Source organism: Thamnophis elegans, chromosome 2 (assembly GCF_009769535.1).
Source record: "Thamnophis elegans isolate rThaEle1 chromosome 2, rThaEle1.pri, whole genome shotgun sequence".
In the NCBI taxonomy this organism is placed as follows: Eukaryota; Metazoa; Chordata; class Lepidosauria; order Squamata; family Colubridae; genus Thamnophis; species Thamnophis elegans.
The window spans coordinates 86,791,106-86,810,340 of NC_045542.1; the positions used below are offsets into that span (position 1 = coordinate 86,791,106).

The 19,235-nt window shown below is 37.8% G+C and overlaps 1 long non-coding RNA gene across 1 annotated transcript in view; it reads right to left on the bottom strand.

Annotated features, from left to right (window-relative positions):
- Window positions 1-863: 863 nt before the first annotated feature.
- LOC116502715 overlaps window positions 864-19,235 on the bottom strand; it is a 31,440-nt gene continuing 13,068 nt past the window's right edge. The window contains exons 2-3 of the long non-coding RNA XR_004254582.1: window positions 9,072-9,220; window positions 864-1,890 (exon numbers count right to left, since the gene is read on the bottom strand). This is a non-coding gene — a long non-coding RNA (uncharacterized LOC116502715). The remainder of the gene's footprint in view (window positions 1,891-9,071; window positions 9,221-19,235) is intronic.

A 19,235-nucleotide genomic window follows, 5' to 3' on the forward strand; every position in this document is an offset into this window, starting at 1 on the left:
TTGTCTTTGGTACATAAGCTCTCTTTGTACATACAAAGACAAGATACATTCATCAAGAATCATAAGGTACAACACTTAATGATAGTCATAGGGTACAAATAAGTAATCAGGAAACAATCAGTATCAATATAAATTGTAAGGATAGTATAGGTATGTGGACAATACTTGGTCAAGATCAAAACACAGGAACTAGAACTAGAAGTTTTCACCAAACACATCAACTCCTGGACAGATACATCAAATTCACACGGGAACATGTTAAGGAAAATCATCTAGCCTTCCTGGACTGTGCAATACACATTAAGGAAGAGAGAAGCCTTAACATGGAAATTTACAGAAAACTTCCACACATTGATCAATATTTACATTTTTATTCCCATCACCCACTGGAGCACAAAATGGGAGTCATCAGAACTGTATACCACCAAGCTGAAGGCCTGCCTTATCAGCAAAGATGGGAAAGAAAAAGAACTAAAACACATCAAGGAAGCCCTCAGAATATGTGGCTATCCCAAGTGGGCCTTCATCAAATGTAAAAAAAGACACTATGGGAACTTCTCCATAACAAACCACAAAGAGGACATAAATGAAGCAATGTTGTCATTCCATATGTTAAAACTGAACAGCCCTCTCTCAACAGAGGGGAAGGGATACAACATCATCTATCTCCAGTCTACAACACAGTCCTTTCAGCAGTTCCAAGAAGGCTCCATACCCATTTGCACCACTCAGGGGACCCTGAGGACACAGATAAGCCTCCAGGTGGCCTTAACTCGCTGAAAGAATGCAAATAAGCAGCTGTCTGCAAGGAATATAAATCCCTCCACTCCATCATACAATCAAAGCTGAAGAAGCTTCTTGGATGAGAAGTAAAATGTCTTCAAAGAAAAACAAAGTTCAGTTGCCTCTTGAAAAAAAAGCACCTTTGGGATTCTTCAAATATGACTGAGCTCCAGATTTCATGAACTTCATATAGCAAAGTCTGTACTTAATGGAGTAAAAGTGGAGTTTATGAGTAGGTTTTCTGGATAACTTGAACCATTAAGTCAAATAGCTTACACTGCTTAAACCATCAATCTGGTTCTGTTTATTCCATGGCAGGACAATATGTATTCTTCAGGTTTTGCTGAAGTTCACCCCAAATTAGCCTAGCTGACATGTCCATAAGTGTACAAAAGTAAAAGCTGGAGTTCAAACACAGAGTAAGACTAGCTATCCTTGCAATGGATTGTAAAAAATTATAATCTTATTTTTATTTTACCCAAGAAATGTTTTGTGGAGGATCTTCTTCAACTTCGATGAAAAAGCTATCTAGGGTACAAAAGTTTACTGTTTTATACTCAAAGCAATGGCAGAACCCATAATTAGATCCAAGAACAAAATGTGAACAACATTTGTCATAATACATTTAAAATTCTTCAGAGGGGAATTCACTCTCCTCCTACAACCATTTGTTTACTAAATCCTCTTTAGTAAATTGTCACAGTGGACAAGAGCCTAAAAGCTTATTTTCAGGAATGAAAACAGCTATTTTAATGCACTGGCTTGCAATGATTTATGACATTGGTGGTTAGAGATTTATTATACAAAGCACTTTTATTTCCATGCATGAAAAACATGAGTTTCAAAATTGAATTTCCAAAAGAAAGTATGTATAATGTTGTTGCTAAAAAAAACTATATGCAAAATAAGTAGGTAGTTTAGTCTTTTGAAAGAAAAAGAAATCAAGTTCCCATGTTTGTCATGAATGCATATTAAATAACACTTAAACACATGATGTTAAAGTAAAATTATTTACCTCTGGATTGGCTCATCAAATTTGTGGATAATCGTTCTTGTTCGAATGCCAGAAGTATCTTGTAAAATGAAATGGGCCAGGTCTGCCATTTTCTGAAATAATGAAGTAGAAAATGGCTAAGGGATAGAATATGTCTGTTGGATGGCAGAATGTTTCACTTTAAATACTTTTCTTATCAATTGACTCATTGGGATAATCTGTATTTTCCTGAATTATTTTGGGAAGTTAAAAGAAAGTCATGATAAGTAGCAGAGACATTAGTCTTGATCTCATCTGTTTAAACTAGTGCTCATGTGTGGAGGTTTCTGGGGGAGGAGCCTGTCGCCGACGGGAGCTCAACGGAGCTCCTCTCAGAGTTCTGGTCTGTATATCTTATAAGATCTATAGATATCTCCCCTTTCTGGCAGAAAGGGGCAGGGAGAAGGTCAGTCGTTAGGATCTCTTTGTAATTCACAGCCTTTTTTTTCCGCTGTGAATGGAGAAGAGGTTCAACATTAGCTGAGCTTTTACTCCAGCCAGTTCTTCGCAGCTGCTTTTTTGCAGCCCTAGGCAGGTTGCCCCCCCCCCCAGGACAAAGCTAAGCTATTTAAAAATTAATCCGGGCGGGGACCATTCCTGAGGAATTTCTTCTATTATTATCCAAAATACCAGCTTCAATTTTGTAAAAGGCTCCCTTTTCTAGCTGCGTCACAAGATGGCGATCTTATAGCTTTTGTGTTTGATGTGACGTACTTAGTCAGCCCTACTCTCCTGAAGGCTTCTCCGTATTAACTGTTAAAAGATTAACTGAGGGGAGCAGAGACTTTGATTGTTGGCTTGCTTGATTGCTTGTTTTTATTTTTTATTTTTTTGGAATGGCTCCCAAATCTAAGCAGAAGCGCTTCCTTAATAACACATCTCAAAAAATTGCTATGAAGTCGCTGCCCTTGCCTCCTACGCCCTCCACTGGAGATTTGTTAACACAAGAATTTCTTCTCAAAACGCTTAATAATTTCAGACAGGAAATTAATCAACTGATATTGGATTTATATGATCAATTTGATGCTAAAATTGCTCAAGCAAAGGAGGATATGATCGGAGTAATGACAGTTATGACAGATTATATTGCTGAAACGGAGGATAAATTGGAACTTTTGGAAGAAACCAACTCTAATTTGACATCCAAAATCCAAACGTTACAACAGGAAATTGAAAATGCTCAAAAACAACTTGTCATGATAAATTATAATAAGACTGCGTTTGCAATAAGAGTTAGAGGACTGCGTGAAAAGGAACAGGAGAATTTGAAACAGATCTTCTTTGAGGCTCTTAGCCGTTCGGTGGGAAGTCCGGGACTTAACTTTGATTGGCAGATCCAAAAAATTTACCGCCAGAATTCGTGGGTAGCAAAACAGCGACAGCTTCCGAGGGACATAATTATATATTTCACCACAAGGGAATCCAGAAATGTGATAATACAGAGGCTTTACAACAAGAGGCTGAGAATTGATGGACAGGACTTGATTGTTTTTAAAGAAATACCATCTCAAATATTAAGAGCAAGGAGAGACTACATTTTCTTAACTGAAGAACTCAGAAATTCTCAGATTCCATACAAATGGGAAGTCCCGGCTGGCATTACAGTTACATTTGAGAATCAAAAACATCGCTTTAACTCTGTCTGTGAAGCCCGAGAATTTTATTACAAGACTCTGAAGGCGGGACTTCCTGATTCATCCGGACCTGGAGAGACACAAGGAGAAGGAGAAGACAAGCAGCGGGACACGTGGCCACAAGGCGGAGGGTGTTGCTTTCCTCTTCCGGAAGGGCAGAAGAGTAAAGAATAAAGACTTAGCGATGCTTTTAAAACTTCATGATTTCTGCCTGGTATAAAATGGAAAAGTTGTACATCGATGATGAGATATGGAGGCTGAAGGAAGCGCTGCTGATTGTGGACATATATTGTATATAAGATTTGTTTGAACTCTAACTCAAATTGCGCATGAATTATTTTCCTAGGCGAGGAGAGCGGAGATCGCGATCTTCTTGAGTTGTGGTTTGGGACGAACGGAGTTGGGAGCTGCGTGGGAGATGGAAGGGTAGCGAAAGCTTAACTAGACTACTTGGGGCTAGAATGCAAGCTGATGTTTGTATGAATTGCTATTTCAATATAAGGTTAAGAAAGATTAGTCAGAGAGTCTCCAGGAAGGTGGAGTAAATATGTGAGGAGCAATGGACACGGATAAAATATATATGTGGACATGGGTAAAGGCAGGGTGGAAGGTAAAAAATTTACACGTGGATGTGGGTAAGGACAGAATGGGAGGTGTTGGAAATGAAAAATGAAAGAAGTACTTGAGTTTAATGGTTTTATAGAAAGGTTTGGATATTTGGATAAAAAAGAGATAAATTAAAGGTCCGAATAGATAGATAAAGCAATGAGACCTTTAGTTGGAGAACCCCAATTGATTAACTTACCTGGCTCTAATAGAGTTTGAAACCCTGCAAGTAATAAAAGAACCGAAATTTGGAATGAGGCACATTGTTTAAGATTTACAGAGGATGGGAAGCTGTGTTAATGTAGCGGGTTTATTGATCTTTCTTGTTTTTCTTTTTTTTGTGTGTCTTTTTCTTTCTATTTTTTTTCTTTTAATTTTAAAGTTAGTTGGTCTTATTACACTCCAGTGCTTGTTAAAGAACTATGCCGGGTATGGGACCTGGGAAGCCGTAAGGGGGTTAGGGAGGGGGGATTATAGGGGGGAGGTGGGAGGGTGGAAATACAGTTTCAATTCTTAGAACAATAAGAATGCACTTGTATACTGTTGCTCGCTTTTCTTTTCTTTTTTCATTTTCTAAAAAATAAACTGAATAGATTAATTGTAGGGATACACCAAAGTGAGGAGTAGAGGGAAAGAAGAGGGAGAAGTAAAGAGGGAGTGAGAGGGGAATGTAAGGAGGGTGAGATGGGGGGAGGGGGAGATGTCTGAGGGGGAAGGGAAGTAGAAGAGGGGAATGTTGGAGGGGAGAAATGAAAGTTGGAGGGGGAGAAGAAAGGGTGTATGGGGGATTGAAGTGTTATGTTGGTTTTTTTATGGTGGATTTTTTTTCCCTTTTTTTTGTTTTTTTGTTACGCACAGTATATAAGTGATTGTATAAAATGAAAATGAAAATGAAATAAAAATATGGTAATGAAAAAAAAATAAACTAGTGCTCATGTGTGTTACAATGTGGATATCTGGCAAACCTATTAGCTTTTGCCTTTGAACTTTATGTTTCTATGAAATATTATCTTTCTATTTAATTCAGTGTTAATCACTTTAAAAATATAAGTCTAAAGCTCCTGTTGTGGGATGTACGTTTATTTTTATTTCTGTTTGAAACTGGAAGTGCTATAAAATGGATTGACTAAATCCAATTTTGTATGTACTGTATTTAGATATTCACAGGAACAATTTCATCACCATCATTACTGAAGATCAAGCAGGCCAGTTTTACTTTTTCCTTCATGTGTATCAATATGTGCTTGATGAATTGTGCAGAGGGGGAGATTATTTCAATTAAATCAGGTTGTTATAAATGCCAGTAAATTGTGCTCTCAGGGCCTTCTGATGGGCATTATTGGTATAAGACAAAAAGTGTATTCAGAGCCCTTGATGGCTACCTCAATGGAATCTGGTTAACAGATGTTAGCTCAGTTAAAGCCTGATAATTTATTAATGGAGAAAGTAGGATGACTGGAGGGTGGGATTTGTAACATCTCATTAAGAGCAATGAGATAAGTTTATGGAAGCTTATGACGCCTTCCATCTCGGCACTTAAAGAGATGCTTTTGACATCTCATCTCATTCTGATTCCTCTGCTGAAACATTATATGTTTAGTGTTGGTATATTTATAGCTCATCAGAATAAAATAAATTGATTATAAAAACTCATCTTCGCAGCTTATTAACTCTTTGTGAATTTCAGCTGAACATTTGTCTAGGTCTTTCAGAATTAAAAACCATGAAATAGTGAGTCAACTAGAGTGCTAAGAATGACCTTACCAGCAAAGATGGGAAAGAAAAAGAACTAAAACACCTCAAGGAAGCCCTCAGGCCTTTCAGAATACTTTCTGATCCTTTGTTTTTATTTTGGAATCAAATCATGGACTTGAATGATTTTTGTGTGGAGTTCAAAGACTCCTGGTCTTGGAGGGCAGGTCTTCACCAAATGATTTTTAAAGCCATTTAAAAGTCTAATAATTCTATTTATTCATTTCACCTTTCACCCAGCCTCAAAACTATTTTGGATGATGATGAGGTAAATAAGCACCAAATACTGAGGGCAAGGCTAATTTTAGGGGGAAAAAATCAGTCCTGCACTGTATATATGTTTTTCTTATTTCAGAGTACAAGATAGTTTTGAACTGCCAAGGAGATATTCCCGGAGCATTTCAGAGATTCCTCTGCCTCTATTTCATGAATTTCTGAAACTGATTTGTATGTCTCAGGAAAATGTAATTCAAATCTTGATTTAAGCAGAGATTTCTGATTTATTCCATTAATGCAGTTTATTTGTTTGATGTTATTTATCATGAGGTTTTGTGTACAACATGGATAAATTGTGTACAACATGGATAATTCACATAAACAGATGTTAAACTGCAAGGTTAGTACATGGCCATTTCAAAAGACTCTTGAAGTCTTAAAAGCTCTTTTTCCCTTTATTTTAAATATTTGAGTTAATTGTGGAAGACTTTGCTAAAACATGCTTGTTTAAACTAGTGTCTAATAGAGGCCTACTAAGTTTATTAAAATACCGTATATCCATTTTTATAGAGGTCCTTTTCTTAGAAATGTCATCAGAGCTCAGTTTAGTAATTTTAGAAACAATTTCTTCCCATTTACTACAAATCAAAGATTTCAGTCTCTTCTAGGCTTTCCTTTGCAGTTTGTTCCCATTTGCATTTTTTTTTTAATGTGGCCACTATTTCTTGAATTTATTTCCTGAACAAAGGATGTTTCACATTAAGCTATTTTTAAAAAAGAACCTTGAACACTCTTAATTCTAAAACCAGCTAAATTTTGACTCAGAAGCTATCAGCTCAATCTCATCCCTTCCCTTTGGGAATCATTGTTGTAATTTGTATATGTCAAGAAGTGACATGGGTTCAGCAGTATTGCACATTATGCTCAGTTCTGAGAAACTATGTTTTCCACCTGGGAAACTACATGTGTGAGTAATTCTTGAGTAAATATTTATTTTTTTTCTTATTGCTGGAAAAAGTTTGAAAGCTGAGAGAACTAAGCACAATGGGTTCTGGAATTTTGATTATAGCTGCAGTAGAAATTCCGAGTGGCCCATTTTGGTTTTGTCCTGAGAATGTTTATAGAAATAAGGGGACAACACATAAGTTTAACATTTGAATCCTACTTTTTCTTAATGATAACACAAGATAGTAACAATGACATTGATTAGGATAAGGACTAGCTGAAAGTCACCCAATGAGTTTCATGTCATACTACATTTAAATTAGTATCTCCCTAATCCATTTTTAACGTCAGTTTATCACATTGTCTTTAGACTATGTTATGCTGCTTTGAAATAATCCCATGGATATCAGTGAAGTTTTCTTTTGCATATCAAGTTCAAAGCTCTTTCCAGTATATCTGCTCCCATAAATTACTAGCTAGATTTACTCTGATTCATAACCATGCTTTGTTGAAAAAACCTAAATGGTTGACTTAACAGTAAGTAGAATCAAACAAATTCTATGATCATTTAGTGCAGGGGTGTCAAACACATGCTGGCCCCTCTCCCACTCGGTTTAACGAAGGGGGGGAAAAGTCCTGATACATCATGTGACGATGACGTGACGGTGAGAGTTTGACACCCCTGATCTAGTGTGTTGGTAAGGTAAAAAGGCAGCAATATGCCAGACTACCCAATGAAGCCAAGGCTGAATAGGGATTTGAGTTCATTTTAAATTAGGGATGGGGAATCTTTTATTCTCCAGGTGAATGCTGATATCCAAATATCAAATGTCACTTTTACTAGACTGACTGGAGTTGCTAGAAGCTCAGTTGTTTCTGGAGGTGGGTTTCTCACTGACATTGTAAATCCATTTGATTAAATGTATTTGGACTAAATGGTGACCCATTGAACAAGTGGCAGTCTCATTAATAAAGCAATTACAGACCATGAATCTACTTGGGCTATCCAGGATTGCCATTTTGAATACTGGTTGACTTTGCATGCCTAGCAAGGCTTATCTAGCTTTTGGCTTATAATTATATCTTTGGTCCTGCCTGCAACTTGTTCTTAACCTTTCTTTGTTCTTTGACTTTGGACAGTTAAACTGCTACAGCTTGCTACAGTTTGCTATTAATGATCTAGTCTGGTTATTAAACTATGTTTGACTTAATGAACATCTTTAGAAGAAACTTTGCTTTTTATATAGCTTCTGTATGAGATCTATTGTAAAGATTGACCATATTGACTGTGAATACACAACTGCAGTGGTGGGTTCCGGATCCCATTCCAACCCGTATGGTAGGAACGGGCCTGGTGTCGTCCACATGAATGTGTGCAGTGCATGTGTGGTACACGGGCATAGTGCGCAAATATGTCTAACCCACCAGTGACGCCTCCGCGAATCTCCGCAACGCTCCAGCTGCTTGGCAGACTGTCATGCAGGTGCTGTACGTGCCGTGCGTGGAAGCGCCAAAGACTTTAGAGGCAGGTAAGGAGCACAGGCGGGTGGGCAGAACCTCCGGGAACAGTACCTGGTGCTCTGGGCAGGCACCAGTACATCCATACTGGGGCGTACCACCCACAACCCACCACTGCACAACTGGTGGGGAGACAAGGCTATGGTATCTGTACTTTTATGTTTCTGTTTTATGTTTATATTGATTATGACCTAATTTCAGTGAGATTGTTTCTCTTCAGGTTCTATAGCTGGTTAATTTAGATTGGAATGATAAAGGGTTTTTTTTGTTGTTGTTGTTTAACAAAATACAAGCAGTTCAAAGCTGCCTGGAAATTTTTTTTGGAGGAAGTCATTCTTTTTCAAGTCTCTATATGAAGATCAACATTCTGCACACAACATAACATTTCTCTGATACCAAAATGATGAAGAATCATCAAAAACCAAGAGCCATTCACTGCAATAATATTGCAGTGCAATATAGGTAATATGTTGATGGAAAAACTGTTCAGATTCTTGATTTAAAGGCAACTTTCTTGTCATCATTCAGGCAAAAAAAAAAAATACATGGAGGCCAATTGAAAAGAAGGGTCAAATATAATTTACCTTACAATAAGCTTGAATACTCATTTGTTCCATGGCTGGAAGTTTCCATGGCTGCTTCACAAGCAGAATCAATGGCATGAGTACAGCTGAGTCACACTCTTTCCATTGTTGAACAACACCTCGGCAGCTCTTTTCCTGAAGGAAGGTCCCTGGAACAAACATTTGCACAAGATTCTTGTTGAGCAGAATCCCCTGTTGAGATGGCCCAAAGTTACCCTGCTGTTTTTCATGGCTAAGATAGGACTAAAATTTGCGGTCTCTCAATTTTTAGCCAAATGCCTACCTTCAGAAGATATCTATATCTTCAGAATGTTCATTTAAAACTGTTTTAAATAATACAAGGCAGGTTTTGGTTGAATGCTAGGAAAAACGTCTAATAGTAAGAGACATTTACATTGAAATGAGTTACCCCCCCAAAAGTTGGTAGATTCTACTTGGTTGCATGCAGTGGTGAGTTCCAACCAGTTCGGATCGGTTCGGCCGAACCGGTAATAGCTTGGAAGCCTGGGTCGCTGGAACCGGCAGCGACCCAGGCCTGCCACGCCCCCAAACCGGTTCTCCCATCTTGTTTTTTTGCTTTTGCGTATGCGCAGAGTAATTTTAATTGTACTGCGCATGCACACACGCAGCGTGTCCCTGAGCGAACCGGCAGTAGTCTCTGCCGGAACCCACCCCTGGTTGTATGTTATCAAGCATAGGCTAGACAGGGTGCTGGACATGATAGCCTCAATGGTTTCTTCTAACTCTGATTTTATATCTCAGTTTTTAAGCTGCACACTGCACTGCAAGCTGTTTTTTTTTAAAAAAAACATTATACAAGGTCTAGAAATTTATTTATCTAAAAAAAAGCTGTGGTAGTCACAGTGCTAAAAATCCACGTTCCTGCAAAAACAATCAAGCAAAATAAAGTCCATGATGAATTGCACATTGAATGTTCTAAATGCAATTACAAGATGTTTCCCACAAGAAACAACAAGAGCACCTCCAGTTTCAACCACAAAGCAATTGTATCACAAACGCAATCTGATTTTAGACATAGTAGCATGTGTTTAATGAGAAAAATAAGTCCCAATTATAATTTTTAAAATATCAAAGTTTTAGTCTCTTAACTCCTTCCATATATCTTTGTATTAATTATGCTCAATGGTTTGTAATATTCATCTGGGAATACGTTGGGGGCTAGACTAATGCTAAGACTGTGTTCCTGATATCCGTTTTTAGCTGGGACAGCCTCCTGCAACCCTCTGCCAGTGAAAACGCAGCTCAGGAAGGTCGCGTGCAGCCCTCATGAGCTCCATTTTAACTGGCAGAGGCACTGTTTCCAGGGTGGCCCTGTGGGACAGATCTAAGTACCCCACAGGTCAGATCCAGCCCACGAGCCTTGAGTTTGACACCCCTACTCTATGGGCAAGATCTCCATCAATTAAATAGCTTTTCTTATCATCTTCAGTGATCAGCCTTTCAGTGAGTAGCACTTTCAATATCAGCCTTATAAGTAGTTCTTGAATTATGATCACACACTTAACAACCAGTCGAAGTTATGACCTACCTGAAAAAGGCGACTTATGACCAAGATCTGAAGTTCTGATAGTCACTCATTCATGGTCATGTGACTGTCCTTTGGGCACTCAGCAATACAGTCACATTTATGGCCATTTTGAGTGTCCGGCAATCAAGTGACTCTGTTTCACATTAGTTTACTGAAAACTGGCACTTGCTCCCAACATTCAGCAAAACTGTACTATAGCGAACAATGTGTTTGCTTAATGACCACAGCTTTCAATTAATGTCCACTGCAAGAAAAAGTCATAAAACTTGGTTGATCATGTGACCGACCCGGTTTACACCCATTGCAACTTCCGACTATAATGGGTAGTTTCCATTACATTTGTAACTACAGGTCTACCTATATTCTAATAACATGAATAAGAATAGGACTTAAAAGTGATATTGTTTATATGATATCAATAAAAGCTACTGAAATGGACCATCCTTGACTGCACATACATCCACATTGAATGTCTAGACTCCGAACATGCAGATGCTAACCATGTGGGCACCTGGAGTAGGAGATGGAAACTCAAGGTGTAAATCAGCACTGCCCACAATGATGCAAAGTGCAACATGGGCTGAATATCATGACAGGGCAAAGAAAAGTTATACCATTTCATGTGTTGCTGTCTTTGTGCAAATTTCTATCTTGTGTGCCAAACCTGTTTTTGGGTTCTGTGCAACTGGATAGGGAAGTGAGGTATAATCTCTGCTTGCTCTCAGGCAGCCAATTTCCGTGGTCCAAACCAGAATCCATATGCATTAGTTCTTTTTGTTTCAAACGTCTGAAATGAACAGGAAGTTTATCCAAACACAAAGCAAAGGGAACCATCTCTCACCCTAACCATCTTCCCTTTTTTATCGTGAAAATAAACATATTATGAATATAAATTCAAACTCACAGTGATGTTATTTTCCAAGTTAAAATATCCTTGAAGTTTTTCCTGAAGTGTCTCACTGCAGAAGCTGAGAAAATGAGATATGTTTATATCTGCCAAATCATCTATGTTTATAGGTTTAAATTTGAGGGCAGGCAGGCTCTTCTCAAGACTATTCTCTTAAATAGATAATTGTTTGCTTCTTTTAAACTAGTAATTGCATCTTTCCACTTTGCTTTCTACCCTCCCCTTTTGACAGAGTAGCCCCAGGAGGAGATACAAAGGAACATAAGACTTTAGTAATGTCAATAGAGGAGTATAAGAAGGGATGCCAACAAGTGTAACTGATCCTGAGAAGATGAAAAGAAAGGTAATTTGGACAACCATTTGGACAATCTTTTTTTCACATAACCTTCCTGAACAGTAGGATTTCACAATTAATACATTACAGGTAGTTCTCAACTTACAGTATGTCCATAGTTAGGATTAGAACTTCACTTTTAAGCAATGAGGTCATTGAGTGAATCTTTCCCAAGTATTGCTGCAGTTCTAAGTGAATCACATGGTTGCTAACCAAATCCAACTCCTCCCATTAACTTTGCTTGGATGGGAAAATCATAAATGGTGATCATAGTAATCCTGGGAAGTTGCAACAATCATTAATTGGTAGTAAGTCACTTAACGAATGGTTATAAGTTGAGGAGGTTTTTAAGATGGAAGTTTTAAAAAGAGATTGGTATAGAGTTTTCTGCCTGAGCATGGGGTTGAAGACCTCCAAGGTCCCTTCCAACTCTGGTATTCTATTCTATTCCTATTCTATTCTATTCTATTCCATTCCACTCCACTTCATTTCATTCCATTCCATTCTATTCTGCACTATTATTAGCTGTATGAAAAAAACCAATGCCTACATTGTTGATAACAATCAGCAGGATAAAGATAAAGGTAACATTAAGGTACAGTAAACTATTTAGTTTAAAAGTCTAAATCAGCCTGAACAGTAGATGACTAATGGAAGTCCTGGAAGAGCCACACAGTGAAGCAAACAAAAAATATCTCCATTTCTATCAATTTATGAAGCCATTTCCACATTCTAGAATACAGAAAGATTGATTTACACCACCCAGTCTTCATGCAGGCATGCAATTATAGTAAGTAGATGATCACATAGAGAAGATTGGAATGGAGAATCAGCCTTGCTTCATAGAGCAGTGCTGAAAGAAAGGAATATAATATTCTCAGCTGAGCCTCACAGTGGATAGAGAATTGGGCTCTTTTGACATTGAAGATCATATTTTTGAATTTAGAAACAAAACTAAAAACAACACATTATCATCTGAATACATACAGTAGTGATGGGTTGCAAATTTTTTGATTACTGGTTCGGGCGTGCTCCTGCTCACACGATGCTTGTGCGCATGTGCAGAAGCGTCCAGGTGGGTGGGCAGAGCCTCCTGCCGCCGCTACTACCAGTTCGGCTGATCCAGGCCGAACTGGGAGCAACCCACCTCTGGTATACATGTTAAGGTATTACAAGTGTTAAAATACCTAAGCATAGATTTCCTGTTATTTATTAATGTGACTAGTAGTTTAGGTTACATTCTATTCTATTAGATCAAAAGAATAATTTACAGAGTGGCGTATGCAACAGCCTACACCAAGAATATGAACAACAAAACAAAGAAATAAACATCAAATTCTATAGAGCTACAGTGGTTAAAACCATCTTTCAGGATCATGAATTAAGGAAAAAAAGAAATTACCATACCTAGCACAAGATTAAATTCAGGTGTAATTTAAAACTAATGTTACATATGCCACTTGGTAAATTTTCTTATATATTAAACCTAAAGTATGGACATATTTTACTAATATTTGGGCTATTCTCTTGCAAAAGCAATACGATGTAAGCACTGGAAAAAAAATGATCTATAAAAGTGGCTTCTTCCATTTCACAGACTCTCCTTTGAATACAATTTGTCACTCTCACACATTTCTTTCCATTGTGGCTTAGGGAATCATTTGCAACAGCATCTATAATGATTAGATAATTGGTTGAAAACATACATAATATATTATGATTCTACTTGGGTCTTATGGAAGCCAAATGATCTGAACAGCTGCAAATGGAAAGAACATGGAAACCGAACTGAGCATTCATTTTAAATATGTTTCTTAAAAAATCTTAAAGCAAAAATATTAGCCCATTCTTTTTATAATTTTGAGCACTTTTCAGATTCTCCCTAGCAAAAAAGAAGTGTGCCATTAAAACAGCAGATACAGATACTCCCAGATAAAATGAAATTCTTACTACCTTATTTGTATTTTTTCTATAGCAAAAACCAAGGAATCCATCTAGTGGTCACTGAAGGAATCACCATTACCAATAGATTATTATCAATAGAATAGATTAACCAAATGTAAGCAATATTAGAGTGAGAAGTCAGATAAAAGGGATAAGGTATTCATTTGGGATATTCCTATAGCCTTAAGAAAACGTGGGCTATATATGCACAGCTATTATACTACATTAAAAATTACAAATTCTTTTAAATTATCCCATTTTTAATATTTTATTATATTGATTAAATTGTCCTTCACCCAGTGCTCCTCTGAGGGAGATGGGATGTTAAGAAGTTTGATATATACATTAATTAAATAGACAAGAAAAAAAGAAAAGAAAATATAGCTAAATCTAATGTATATAAATACCAGTCATATCTTTCTGTACTTTTTCAACACCTTCATTCATCAATTCAAATAGATTGTCTTTTGGTCCTTGAACTTTTCATTTCTTTCTTTTTAGGATTTTATCTAGTTCTTCCAATCACAATTTGTTTTTCAGTCTTTCCCTTCCTCTGGATCCCATTCATTTTTCCTTCATATATTGTTTTGTTTCCTGATTCAATTCTTTCCATTCTCTCTAAAAAACCAAATCATTTCAACATGCTCCTTTCCTAACTGCAAACCATTCAGATTTTTGGCCAATGACACAGCATCGTCAAGACATTAAAAGACACAGACATCGCCCTCCCCAAAGTAACAGTTCTAATGTTACCACATGCATTCCTTATTCATATAACAAACAATTAAATATGAGCTAGCAGTGTGCAGCAGCTGCCAAAAAAGCCAACACAGTTCTAGGCTGCATAAACAGAATGATAGAATCAAGATCACATGAAGTGTTAATACCACTTTATAATGCCTTAGTAAGGCCACGCTTGGAATACTGCATTCGGTTTTGGTCACCACGATGTAGAAAAGATGTGGAGACTCTAGAAAGAGTGCAGAGAAGAGCAACAAAGATGATTAGGGGACTGGAGACTAAAACATATGAAGAACGGTTGCAGGAACTGGGTATGTCTAGTATAATGAAAAGAAGGACTAGGGTAGACATGATAGCAGGGTTCCAATATCTCGGGGGTTGCCACAAAGAAGAGGGAGTCAAACTATTCTCCAAGGCACCTGAGGGTAGAACAAGAAACAATGGGTGGAAACTAATCAAGGAGAGAAGTAACTTAGAACTGAGGAGAAATTTTCTGACAGTTAGAACAATTAATCAGTGGAACAGCTTGCCTCCAGAAGTTGTGAATGCCCCAACACTGGAAGTCTTTAAGAAGATATTGGATAGCCATTTGTCTGAAACGGTATAGGGTTTCCTGCCTAGGCAGGGGGTTGGACTAGAAGACCTCCAAGATCCCTTCCAACTCTGCTATTGTATTGTATTGTATATGTAGAAATATGCCTGTACATGTCTGTACGTGATATGTGCAACAAATAAACAAGTGTAGTAGTATAACTAGAAGCTGTGATAAACAAATTTTGCATAATTTTCTCCTGCTTTTTTGAGAGTTAAAAGTGTGTGTGGATGGCTGTGGATGTGTGCATGAACACACAAGAGGGAGAGAGAGAGAAGAGAAAGCAGTGCTAATACCTTTATGATTTGTTGCACATGTGGTGGTAGTAGTTTTAAACTGAAAGTAGCAAAATGAAATGCATAAGCAGAAAACAGACTAGGTCAAAAGTAGAAACCATGCATTTATTACTTTAAATAGCAACAAAGAGCCCAACACTAACAATTAAGGATCTGAAAAAGAGCAGTGGCCAATATTTTTATACTCCAGGGAAAAGGCAAATAAAATGTTTCCTGAGCTCACTACAGAAAACACCAGCTCCCTTGCCTTAAATTCCTTGTACGGTTTATGCTTTCTTCTTGTGCCTCCACCCACAGGCAGCATCTTGGCAATCACAAGTGGGAAAGCCAGCCCTAGGCAGTTGGGTGGGAACACGATACTCCAAGGCAGTGAGAATGCAAGGCTGTCCAAGTATTTGAAGCTGCCAAGGTCAGCTATTGTTCAAGAGGTTATAAATAGTCTTCTGCTGGTAATCATCAGCCCCTACCTAATTTTTTTTCCTTTTTAATGAGCAACAGTTGTCACTCTCCTGAGATAAGGAAAGTGAAACAAAAGACCAAAACAAAACAAAATGCAAAGGAGGACTATATGGCAATCTACAGTAATATCCCGAGGAGAACGCCGTGCACACTTCCACTTGGTATCATCACTGACAACGGGTACAAGGTGACGGGAATTTCTGTAAATAAGGAGAACATGCCAAAATGGCATCCGGATTGCATCACATCCCATTTCCCCCCCCTTTTTCTTAGGGACCAAGGGACAGAAAATTAAAGTACTTGTTGTTCTTGTATTGTTTCCAAAGCCTTATTTATCAGGACACTTCTTGGAAAATATTGTTAGGCTTTATGGGACAAAAAGCAATATATTCATAAATATTGTTGGATTTGTGTCTCTGTTGACACTGCAGATTTAAATCCCATTTGCAAGCCTCTTCTTTGGTGCAAATATACCAAAAGTTTCCAAAAGATAAATAATGAATATTCCTCGGTCAATTTAATACTAATGATTAAATGCAGGGAGATGGCAGTAGTTTATATGTAGCCACTGGCCTATGGCTATAATAAAGCTGACCTGGTCTCACATTTAAACAAGAGAGTAATCTCATATGACTTTTTACGATGTGTTTGATCTTGGCAAGCTGATGGGCTGCGAATGCTGAAGAATCAGCATGCAAACTTTAAAACGCTAATGCCCATTAAATGATCACCCAGATTGAAACCTGAAATCCATCATGTGTTGCAAACAGATAGTGAAAACTGGGTGGCATTCTTCCATTACAGCTTCCAAACCAAAGTAAATTGAGGTTGGGCAAAGCTGGAACCAGGCATGAGGACATTCCATGTTGGTGCTTCCAATTTAAGTCTGACACAGCCTATATTACAATTCCAGTATGGTGCTGATTAAGCTGTCCCTACTAAACCATTCCATCAGCCACCACTTCAACTTCACTGCAATTCTTGTGGAGAAAAGGAAGGTTTTGAAAGAAGTCCAAAAGCAATACTTTGGTTGCCTGCTATGTGTTAGCTTATCTGAAATTCAATCCTTGACAATGTTATCAGGCTCTGCATTGGTGGAAACTAAAAGGGAGAACGGTAGGTATGCCGCCATGTCAATTACAGTTTGAAAAGGCCACCTGCTCATCACCGTATGGCTGCTATGGATGAATTGTGGAGAAGGACGGATGAAACCATGTGGTCTCAGTAGTGCCAGGTGAGTCTGATCTGGTTCAAACATTAGAAACTTAACTAGTTTTCTACATTTAATTCCAATACAAAGTAAATCATTTTGCCGCCAAATTGCTGATAATAAATCAATATTACTGTAAAAATTTGAAGGGATTTTTGAAAACATTTATATGCTTATGTTTTTGTTTAGAAAAGTTTAATCATAAATATTATTGAATCCAGATCTCCAAAGTATAACTTTTTTTAAAAAAAATATCACACTGCTAATAAGGAAACAAACCATGAAATTCTGAAAAAAAAACCTTTTTAACCAAATCTTAAATTATGATAGGAGAAAAAGGAAGTTAAAATAGTTCAAGCACTTCGTTTTTCTTAAGGTTGATGGTGATATTAATTCACTTTACACATAGAACTGTATTGCACTTTTCATTTTCTCTATATTTGAAAGAGAATTCTTTACTTATCCACACCAATATAATATCAGTGAACATCAAGAGAATTGGAGCTGAAATGGGCCAGTAAGAGAGATGAGAGAGCAGCATCACACATGCAGAAATTGTATTACTAATTCATCCTTTTCCAAAAAGTTCCATAATGATTGAGCAACCTCAGTTTAAAAAATGTTGAAGGGGGAAAGGTGGGTATAATAGGAGAAAAAATGAGCATTTTGGAGAAAAAAATCAAGCCTGGACCCATAAAAAGGAGGCACAAGTGGAAAGATAATTTGTAAGTTTTCCTTTCCCTTCTTATTGATAGTCACAATATACATTGCTTTGCTTTTATGTTTTAATAAAAAGTAAAATGTATTCTTTAAATGTTTTTTCTAGACTGTAAAATTCTACTAGCATATGCCATGCTTCATAAACCCAAGCTTAGTGGAATTCAAGTTAAACATTTAATTGCCTAATTCCATTGCTGAGCGCATTGGGGTGAACAGGGCATTTAATGTTTTGCTCCCCTTGATCATGTGTTTCACAAATGCTATTGAAACATCTTTGGGCCCCAGACTCCTAATTGCAATGAAAATGTTTTAAAACCCTTAACTGCATCAATTAGAGCATTAGCTGTTATTACAACTTCAGTGTGCCGTTTAGATGGTGGCGTGCCTCTCACCAGCTTGCCAACTCACTAGAGAGATAATTACAATGCTTCTTTACCTTTTAAGCTTCCTGATGAGATGAGATTCTGCCTGGAATCAATGCCTGCCAAGATGCCTGTTGAAATTTCCTCAGGAAGTAGTTAAAGAGCACTATAAAATGGAACTAATTTAGAAGGCAAAAGAAATCTTGCTCTAATTTCCAGGAACAAATGGCATCAAAGAAGAACAAACAGCTGGATTCCCCAAATATTCTGCCATCACAACCCTCATGGGACCAAGCAGGGTGCGGCCTGCTCATATAATCAGAGGCCTGTGTTGTAGTCCTAGGACCAGTTTCAAGTAGGGAAAGAGAAAAGAATAAGAAAAAAACAGGGATAAGGTATGCATTAAATCCTTCCATCAGAGGGTTTTATTTAATTACCTTTACACCTCCCAGGGTTTGGGGGCACTGAGCCACAGCTGGGAGTATTAAAAAGTAAAGATAATGAACCAGCTTGAAATTAAGAAACTCAGCATTCAAAGTGCGTTCACTTTTTAAATGTTTAACAGTAACGGAGTTGGAAGGGACCTTGGAGATTATCTAGTCCAACCCCCTGCTTATGCAGGAGACCTATACTAGGGATTCGAAACGTTGAACTGCCGACCTTTCTGATCGACAAACTCAGCGCCTTAATTTTTATTTTATTTATTTATGAAGGAACTGTATGTGGCCATCCAACTCAGTCATGGCAATTCCAGGCAGCTTACAGAAATAAAACCCCAAACATAAATCTCTATGAACCCCATCCCTCAGGTGACATCAGTCCAACCGAACCACTTCGTGGGTTCCCTATCACCCTGGGGTCTCTAGGCCTGCTGGCTATTTGAAAGAGCGTCAAAGTGGGAGGCCAATTTTATTTTTGCAGGGCTGATGTTGCACAGGATGGGAGCCACCATGGAGAAGGATCTCCTTGAGACAGGGGACGCGTAACCTACCCTAACTCCCTGCTTTGGTGGGTTGGGTAGATGTAACTGGGAAAAGATGGTCCTTCAAA